The following is an 8,228-nucleotide window of genomic DNA, read 5'->3' on the forward strand; positions in this document are numbered from 1 at the left end:
ACAGATATCAAATCTTGGGCCGTATTTATTACATAATCATAACTTGCAAAATTGCATAATAGTAGACATCATTTCAAAATACAAGGTTTAACAGAATTCCTCTTCAGCATACATAGCTCGCTAGACATTAACTGCATAAAAATCCTTTTGGTGAACTTGTGGTTTGCCCATCGACCTAGTTCTCCTGGCACCTCTGAACTTTCTGGGCCTTCTAATGGCCATATCCCATGGCAGAAAAGTATAAACACTTTTTTGCGAATCACTGCTCTCTTTCCTTGTGCCAGAGACTCATTCACCCCAGAGAAATCCTATCTGCGATGCCCCAGGCACCTGCCAAAGAGTTTGCTTGAACAACCAGGCCATGTATTGGTCCCCTGGCACAGATAGCAGCCTCTATCCCTTAACGCAATTGCACATGCATGGGAAGGTGGTTAAGGGCACCAAAAGTGACTGACTCAGCCCCCAGAATTGCAGCATCTTTACCAAGTGCTTCAAGCACCACCTTTGAGGTCCTCGTGACACTCGTATTCTCTGACTTAATCCCTAAGAAATGCCGAGGGGGACTGAAGTGTCCCCGCCAACCATGAATTCACCCGCCCTAATACAACCGGAGGCATAACATAACTCACACAGAAAGTAAGGGATAGGAGGAATCTGTCCCACTTCAACCTCCTGCAACAATATTCCCACAATATACAAGAGGGACTGTGTACTCATAATAGCTGTGATCACAAGGAGGGGGAAAACATACAAGGGTGTTAAAACTGCCCTCACACAGTGAACTGTGTCATGCTTCATCATAGGGCTGCTAACGCACCTCCGCACAGACCAACGCAGGAGGTTTCTATTGGTGTGCGTCATTTAGCGTCCTAGCTTATGCTAAACGGAGACTTATAATTGTAACTGAGGCTATTTAGTCCATCCTGATTGCCACACTGTCCTCTTTAGGCGCCGCACAACGGGATTGCATCGTTTACTGGCAGCGGGAGACAGTGTCTCCTAATTAGCCGCTACGCATTTTTGTGTTATCATTTGGCTTTGGCAAAGGCAGCCGCGTGTTTATTTTTGCATCGCGCTTTCTCTTGAAGTGAAAGCGCGATGCAGTTATAAACAAGAGGCTGCCTTTGCACACACGAGGACAGTTTACCTTTTATGCAAGCAGCGCAACCATCTCAGCGTTGCTTCTGTATATGCGTACATTTTGGCTGTGTAAGTAAGCCCTCTATGACTGAGCCCGAAATGCACCGCACAAGATCACTTTTTACTGTTCAACAAAAGCACCTCTGGAGGATGAGGTGACCCCTTCCCTACGGCTCGTTTTTAAGTCCGGAACGTACCGAAGCTCCGTCGAGGGGAGTTTGTAAAAGTTATGTGGGGGCGGAGAACGCAGCAAAGGAATGGTGGAAAAAAGGGAAAATGCTGTATCTCTGTTGGCACCTTTCCCTTTGCCGCACTGCACTTGGGAGTTTGTGAAGGTTCCCACTGAGTTGCGCAGGTAGTTTTGCGGTCAAAGCGAAATAAAGGCTTCCTGACCTGTGATTGAAAAGGGGAATCCTTGGCTCTATGGCGTCTGCCGCTAGCCGCCGTCTCGATCGAAAACGGGGACGCAGACTCACCTTACTAATGATACCCAGCTCCTGCTCGGCCCTCTAATGATGAAGGGAGGAACTGCAGCTTGGTTCCACGGGCTTTCCCTGTTGCAGTTTCCTTAGCTGGTCTGGCGGTGGTCAGCTGTAGGGTCGTCCGGTGCACGTTCTCGCTTCCGTGGGGGCTGTAGTGACACCTCTCAGGGTTGGGGCGCAGGAGGCAAAGTCTCTGTTCACCTGTGTCCGGCTATTCTGGAGCCTCTGCTCCGCTTGCGAGGTGCGCCGTGGCTGGAGGTACCGGAGTCCAGGCGTAGCAATTCAATTCAATTCAATTAGTCTTTATTTCGACTTATGAGTCATAAAAGACACAAAGATTTAAAAAAATACATTTCATTAATATTTACAGGGAAGTACATCTTTGGAATCTACAGATTTATGATTTCCACAAACAGGGTATTTTATTTTGACCAATAAAAACATAAATATTGTGTTTAGATAAAAGACATTAAAAAATTGGTTAAAAGATATTCCACATTTTATATCATGGTAGATTTATAAGAGCTACAATGTTTTCAATTTACTACTACGGATTAACCACATCCACTTAAGGAATTTTGCAAGCGCGATCACAAGTGCGTCAGAACAATCTGTCTGAAATATCCTCAATGCTACTGTCCCAGTCTGAATCCCCTTTTGGATACAGATCGACCTTATCCATTTATGGCGAGGAGCTTTATACTCTGGGCATTCAAACAGGACATGAGCTATGCTTTCTGTATGTGATGTACAGAAAGGGCACCAGTGATCATTTTTGCTTGTTGACCATTTGCAGGTAACTTGGTTGAGAGGGAGGGTCCCAACCCTGAACTGATGAAACAGTTTCCTGTCAAATGGCGATGTTATTAGATCCCAATATCTCTCGTATGAAGGAAAATGTTTCAGCTCCAAAAATGCCCTGGTTGAGCGTAGGATCAGTGTGTGACTGAAATACCCCTTGTGATACCATTGCCCAATACGCTTCTCTTAGCTTAGTTTTTGAAGGGAATATACTCTTTTGGGGGTTATCCCATAACTCCCTCATACCTATGGCCTAGAGTAGAGATTTGACCTTCCTAAACCATAAGAGTTTGCCCCCTGTGTCCATATTTCGTGTTTCCAGCAAGGCTGACGCATAGTGAGAAAGTTCAGGTGTCACCCACAATCTCCTCCAGTATGCGAGTGGTCTGAACCTGCAAATGTCCTGTATACTGTTACTCCCCAAATCCAAGCGTAATGGTACAAGAGGTGTAGAATGTGGGAGCCCTGTTATACAGCGAATAAATTTGTTGTGTGCCATTTGCAAGCTCGTGATGTCAGAGACCCCCCAGAGTTCTGCTCCGTATAGCATGGATGATCTAACTTTTGTATCGTAGATTTTAAGTACTGGGGCCAGTGATTTGGTGGCTGAGGACTTAAACTCTCTTGTTAGAACACCGGTCAACTGGGCATGCTTAGAGGTTAGATATGACATGTGTGGCTTCCACTGAAGCCTAGAACCTAATATTATGCCCAGATAGCTGAAACTGTTCGTCTGTTCTAGGAGTTCCCCATTCATAAAAACTCTGCCCCTAATGTTCTTACTCTTATGCATGACCATGAATTTGGTCTTAGATACATTTAAGGATAACCCATAGTCAGTGCAGAATTTTTCGAAACAGTCGATTGATTTCTGAAGCCCTTCCTGGGTCTTGGATACTAAGAGTATCATCAGCGAACATTAACAAAGGAACCGTAATACCATTCTGTTTAGGAGCATCTGTGTAGGAGTCCCTATAATATTCAATGACCCGGTTTATATATAAAGTGAATAATGTGGGTGCCAAAACACATCCTTGTCGGACACCTCTCGCCGTTGGGAATCTGTCGGTCACCTGGCTCTGGGTACCCCATCTCACCTGCGCATAATTATCATCGTGCAATTTGATCAAGACTGTGAGCAGTTCGGGTGGCATGCCTTGATCATAAAGCGCACGCCACAGCCTATCTCGTGGGACGAGGTCAAATGCAGCCTTCAAATCAACAAAGGCTGCATAGAGTGTGCCGCCCCCCAAAATCACCCATTTCCAATAAATTGTGGAAAACCTAAAAACTTGATCCACTGTACTGGTGGAGGGTCGGAAGCCAGCCTGGAGCTTGGACATGACCCCCGATTCCTCCATCCAGTTCTGGATCCTAAGAAGTAACATTCTGGCCACAACTTTTTGAATGCAAGCTATTAGGCTTATCGGCCTATAATTGGCTGGATCGGTGCGGTCCCCCTTTTTGTAAATAGGTATGATTTCTGCTCCCCGCCATGTATCCGGCAAGGCAGTGCCTCTTACGATGGCATTTGCCAACAGTTCAATGTACGGGACCCAGACTTCTCTATTGTGTAGAAAGAGATCAGCTGGAATTTTGTCTAGGCCCAGGGCTCTACCTTTGGGGATTAAATTGAGGGCATAGTCAACTTCTTTCCTAGTAAACAAAAGTATACTGTTGGATAATGGACGAATAATAGGGTCCAAAGCAGTTGGTGGGAAACAATTAACATTGGCAAACTGAGTCCTGAAATACTTTATCCAGCATTCAGGAGAGACATGGTTTTCGGGCTGTGGTTTTTGGTTCCCTTTACCCCACCTCACCAGGTGCCAGAAACCCGTCATATCTTTGGACTTACTTGCTTCTAGTAGTTCTTCCCAATATTTGTTATCCCATGCTTTTTTTGCTTCGAATTGCGTCCTTTTATAGTGTTTCCTGGCTCCTTGTATAATCTCTCTATCAGTTGAACGTACTGCTAAGGCTAAAAATTTGTACGCTACCCTACAATTTTTGTCATACCATGACTCAGGTTTCCGTCTTCCTTTTCCAGAATGTTTCTTCTTTTGAATACTAAAAAGTTTACCTAATTTAAAAAAAAGGGTCGAGTGAATCTGAACTACCCTTATGTCGTAATCTACATGGGATGACTGTCCCTGTATTTCAGCAGTTGCTTCTTTGACCAGAACCTCCATTTCGTTAAGGGAATTTGGATCACCCAAGCACTCAGCCCATCTTAGTCGCCTTGTATCATTGGTCATAACAATATCGTCTGTTATGTCATCTTTCGTTGTTTCTTGGCCCTTAAAGAGCAGTAACTCAAGACTAAGCGGGTTATGATCGCTCTCAGGTCGTTGGATTATGGACATATCGCAGACAGAGGACCAGAGTTCAAGATTCACTATTATATAATCTATTCTGCTTGAACTCACGCCATTATTAAATGTTGGTTCACCCTGCTTATCCCCTGGTGTTCTCCCATTGACTGCATGTAGGCCAAATTCAAGGGTAAAGGACTTAAGTTGAAGTGCTGCTTGGGTCCACCTTTTTATTGGTGGTAGATTTAATGGGGGAATTTGCCAACAGGTATCTTCCTCCACCGAGAGTTCTAGGTCACTATGATCCAGAGGCTCGAAGGAGCAATTAAAATCACCGCATATGAGTAGGTTGGCACCTCCTCTCCAGGTTCTGACATGCTGTCCCAATGCCTCAACTACCTCTGACATCTTCCCCCCTGGCATAAACGTTAAAAACTATAAGTTCACCAAAAAAAGGGGATTTCAGCTTAACCACCAATATATCCCTAGAGTTGGTTTCAAGTTGAGTGATTGAATATCTATCGTCCTGCTTGACCCAAGTGGTCAAGCCCCCCCCCTGGTCTTTCTTTGTTTGGGTGTGTTGCCGCTATCGAAAAATGGAGATACCCGGGTCTATATTGTGGTTCAGTGGCCCAAGTTTCCTGCATGGCTATTATCATGTAGTTGTCTATGAAGGTGGCCCAATCCCTGGACGCCAGCTTGCTCTTAAGACCTGCCACGTTCCAGGATGCCACATATTGACCTCCCATATGTGACTGTGTTAGGTTTTCGACCCAGTTGTCGCACATGCGATCTTCCCCTAGAGGAACAGTGTACCCCAGCTCATTCTGGCTTCTAACCTGCGCTCCTTCGGTCGATATTTCTCTTTCCTCAGTCACACTACCAATTGAATTAACAGTGTCTTTACAAATATTGGGTGAAACAATCCATGTTACCCTATTGCTAACTACATCATTGGTTAAATCAAGCAGTTTATTCTCAGCTAGGCGGTTTGATTGATGGTCATTTCCAATGTGATAATTGGGAGGTGCGTTCGCTAACTCCTCCGCTCTAATTATGTCATTGGTCGTACCCTGAGTTCTGGAATCACACCGGGGATAGTTGGCTGGGTTTAACATTTCTGCTGCTGAACTAATTGCAGTATTTAAAGTATCTGCCTTAGGGGCCCCCAGTCCGTCATCCACCTCAGATCTGTCTGTACTAGGGATATTTGCACCTCCTCCCCCCTCCCCTCTTCTCAATAATCTTCAATCGCAATCTTCCAGTCCACTAAATATGTCATACCTATTAGATAACTCCAGTGGTGTAAATGGTAATAGGTAATTCAACCTACTGTGTGCTGTTTGGTTAAGCCTGGAGGGTATGGTGTCCCACCCAGGTGTAATGGGAGCTGGAATTGGATAGTACATAGTAGGTGCATTGCTGGTATACTCCATATTTGAAAAATGATTAGTGGAGATGGCATTGCTATGTGAAGTTAGTGGTGGCAGAACTGCAGATATTGGATAAAAGTATGTTAATGGGCGGGGGATGATATTATTGTTAGCATTACCCTGTCGCCAGTTTAAAATGTAGCGAACTGCATTCTGGTCCCTAAAATTGACCACCACCACGTCTCCCCCGATATCTTTGGGTCTTCCTCCTAACCACTGAAGGCGACGTACATGAACTATGTCACCATTAATGTGACTAGCGATTGGCCTATATATAGTCAGCCAATGCATTACCTTATTCTTCAATTGGAAGAAACCTTCCCGCTTATTCTCGGACAGCTCAGGTACCCCAGTGAGCACCACCACAAAAGGTGCAGCTTCCGGCGGAAGTTCTGTTGGCGGTCTCCTACCATGTACCCCCCTAGGATACCTACACTTTCCCTCATCCATTCCTGATTTTCCGAGTATTGGTATACCCATATCCCTTGTTGGTTTATTGGCGGGAATGGTTGGGATACAGTTAGATTTCATTAATGGTTGAGTAGGGGGTATTTTAGGCTGATTTTTGTGTGATGTATGGGGGTTATTGGGTACAGGTGTTGTACTGGTAGTCATGTGATTGAGTGCGGGTAGCACAGCTGGTAACGCAGTGATGGACGGGGTAGTGGTAGAGGATATATTTTTGTTAGCTACAATTAGGGGATTTTGGGCAGATGTTGTACGTTGAGGTGGTGTTGGTACGGTAGCTAACTCTTCATTTTCACTTATCCTAGAAGGATTTACCTTTCTACCCAAAACAGACTCTATCATCCCTAATCTGTCCTCCATGCTTTTGAGCCTTTCTACAATTGCTAGAGTATAGCTTCTCATTATTAATTCAATGCTATCGAGTAGATCAGTATTTGGAGTTGATTGTGACCCCTCAGCCGCTTGAACAAGATCATTATTGTCCTCTCTGTCTAGATGTAAAGATAGTGGCAGTGGCGTAGGAACGGCCACAGTTTCATCTATATCCATAGCAGCGGTAGTACCCGTAACATTAGGAGTAATAGACTTTAAATTCTTACCAAATTCAGAATGACTCAGCTTCTGTTTAATTGAGTCCACCTTTTTACGTCTTTTTTTAGTAGGCGGTGGACCGTGGATTTTATATTGCGTGGTTCTCTTGATCTTGCTCTTGCCTCTAGCTAGCTTGGAGGGCGTAGGTGTAGGTGAAATCATTGCCTTGGATAAACTAGGTGTGCTGTTAGAATTTTGAGCTAAGATACTGACACTGGTTTGAATGGGACAAATAGAGGGTGCTAAACATTCTCTGAGCAATAAGGGCACACTGTCCATAGATAACATATCATTAATAGGATCTGAACAAAGCAAGTTATTAGAGTCTAAGGCTTGGGTTGGCTCGGTCACAGCCCTATTCTTAAGGTTGCCAATCGAACGGCGGCGCTCGGCTCGCCGCTCTGCTAGGAATTGTTCTTTGGAGCTTTCTGCAGGAGTTTTGATTATGTAACTGTCCAGGGTTCCATTAGTCAAGCCCCCAGTTTTTTTGTTCACAATAATTTCCGGGCTTAGCACAATGGTAGACATTAGTAAAAAAAGAATACACAACGATGCAGAGGCAAAGAAATGAAAATAGGTATGGGACGACTTACTCCAGGTCACCAAGGATGGGGGACAGTCGACCAGGGGGTCTGGCCCAGTCCAGTCTCCTCAGGCCTCTGAGGGCCACAGAGGGCCCGCCCTTTGCCCGGGCTTCGCCCGGCGTCCCGTTCGTGTCCCGCGTTGCGGGAGATCCCGTCCTTTAACGCGCCCCCAGACGCCTAGCGTGACGATGTTTGCGGGCGCCGCCGCATGGGTTGCTGGGTAGCTGAGTCCTCCGCTCGGCGGCCGCTGAAGATTGCACACGCGGCAGCGGGAGGACTCTGGGTGCAGGCAGGGCGAGTCCGGTGGTGAAGGTGAGCTACTCGGCTAAACCTCCGCAAGGAAATACTCCCAATGTCTATTTCTGGCGTTTTTCCAGGCGTAGCGTTTCGCTGTGCACTCTTCCTGGCTCCTGC

This window comes from Lissotriton helveticus, chromosome 6 (assembly GCF_964261635.1).
Source record: "Lissotriton helveticus chromosome 6, aLisHel1.1, whole genome shotgun sequence".
In the NCBI taxonomy this organism is placed as follows: domain Eukaryota; kingdom Metazoa; phylum Chordata; class Amphibia; order Caudata; family Salamandridae; genus Lissotriton; species Lissotriton helveticus.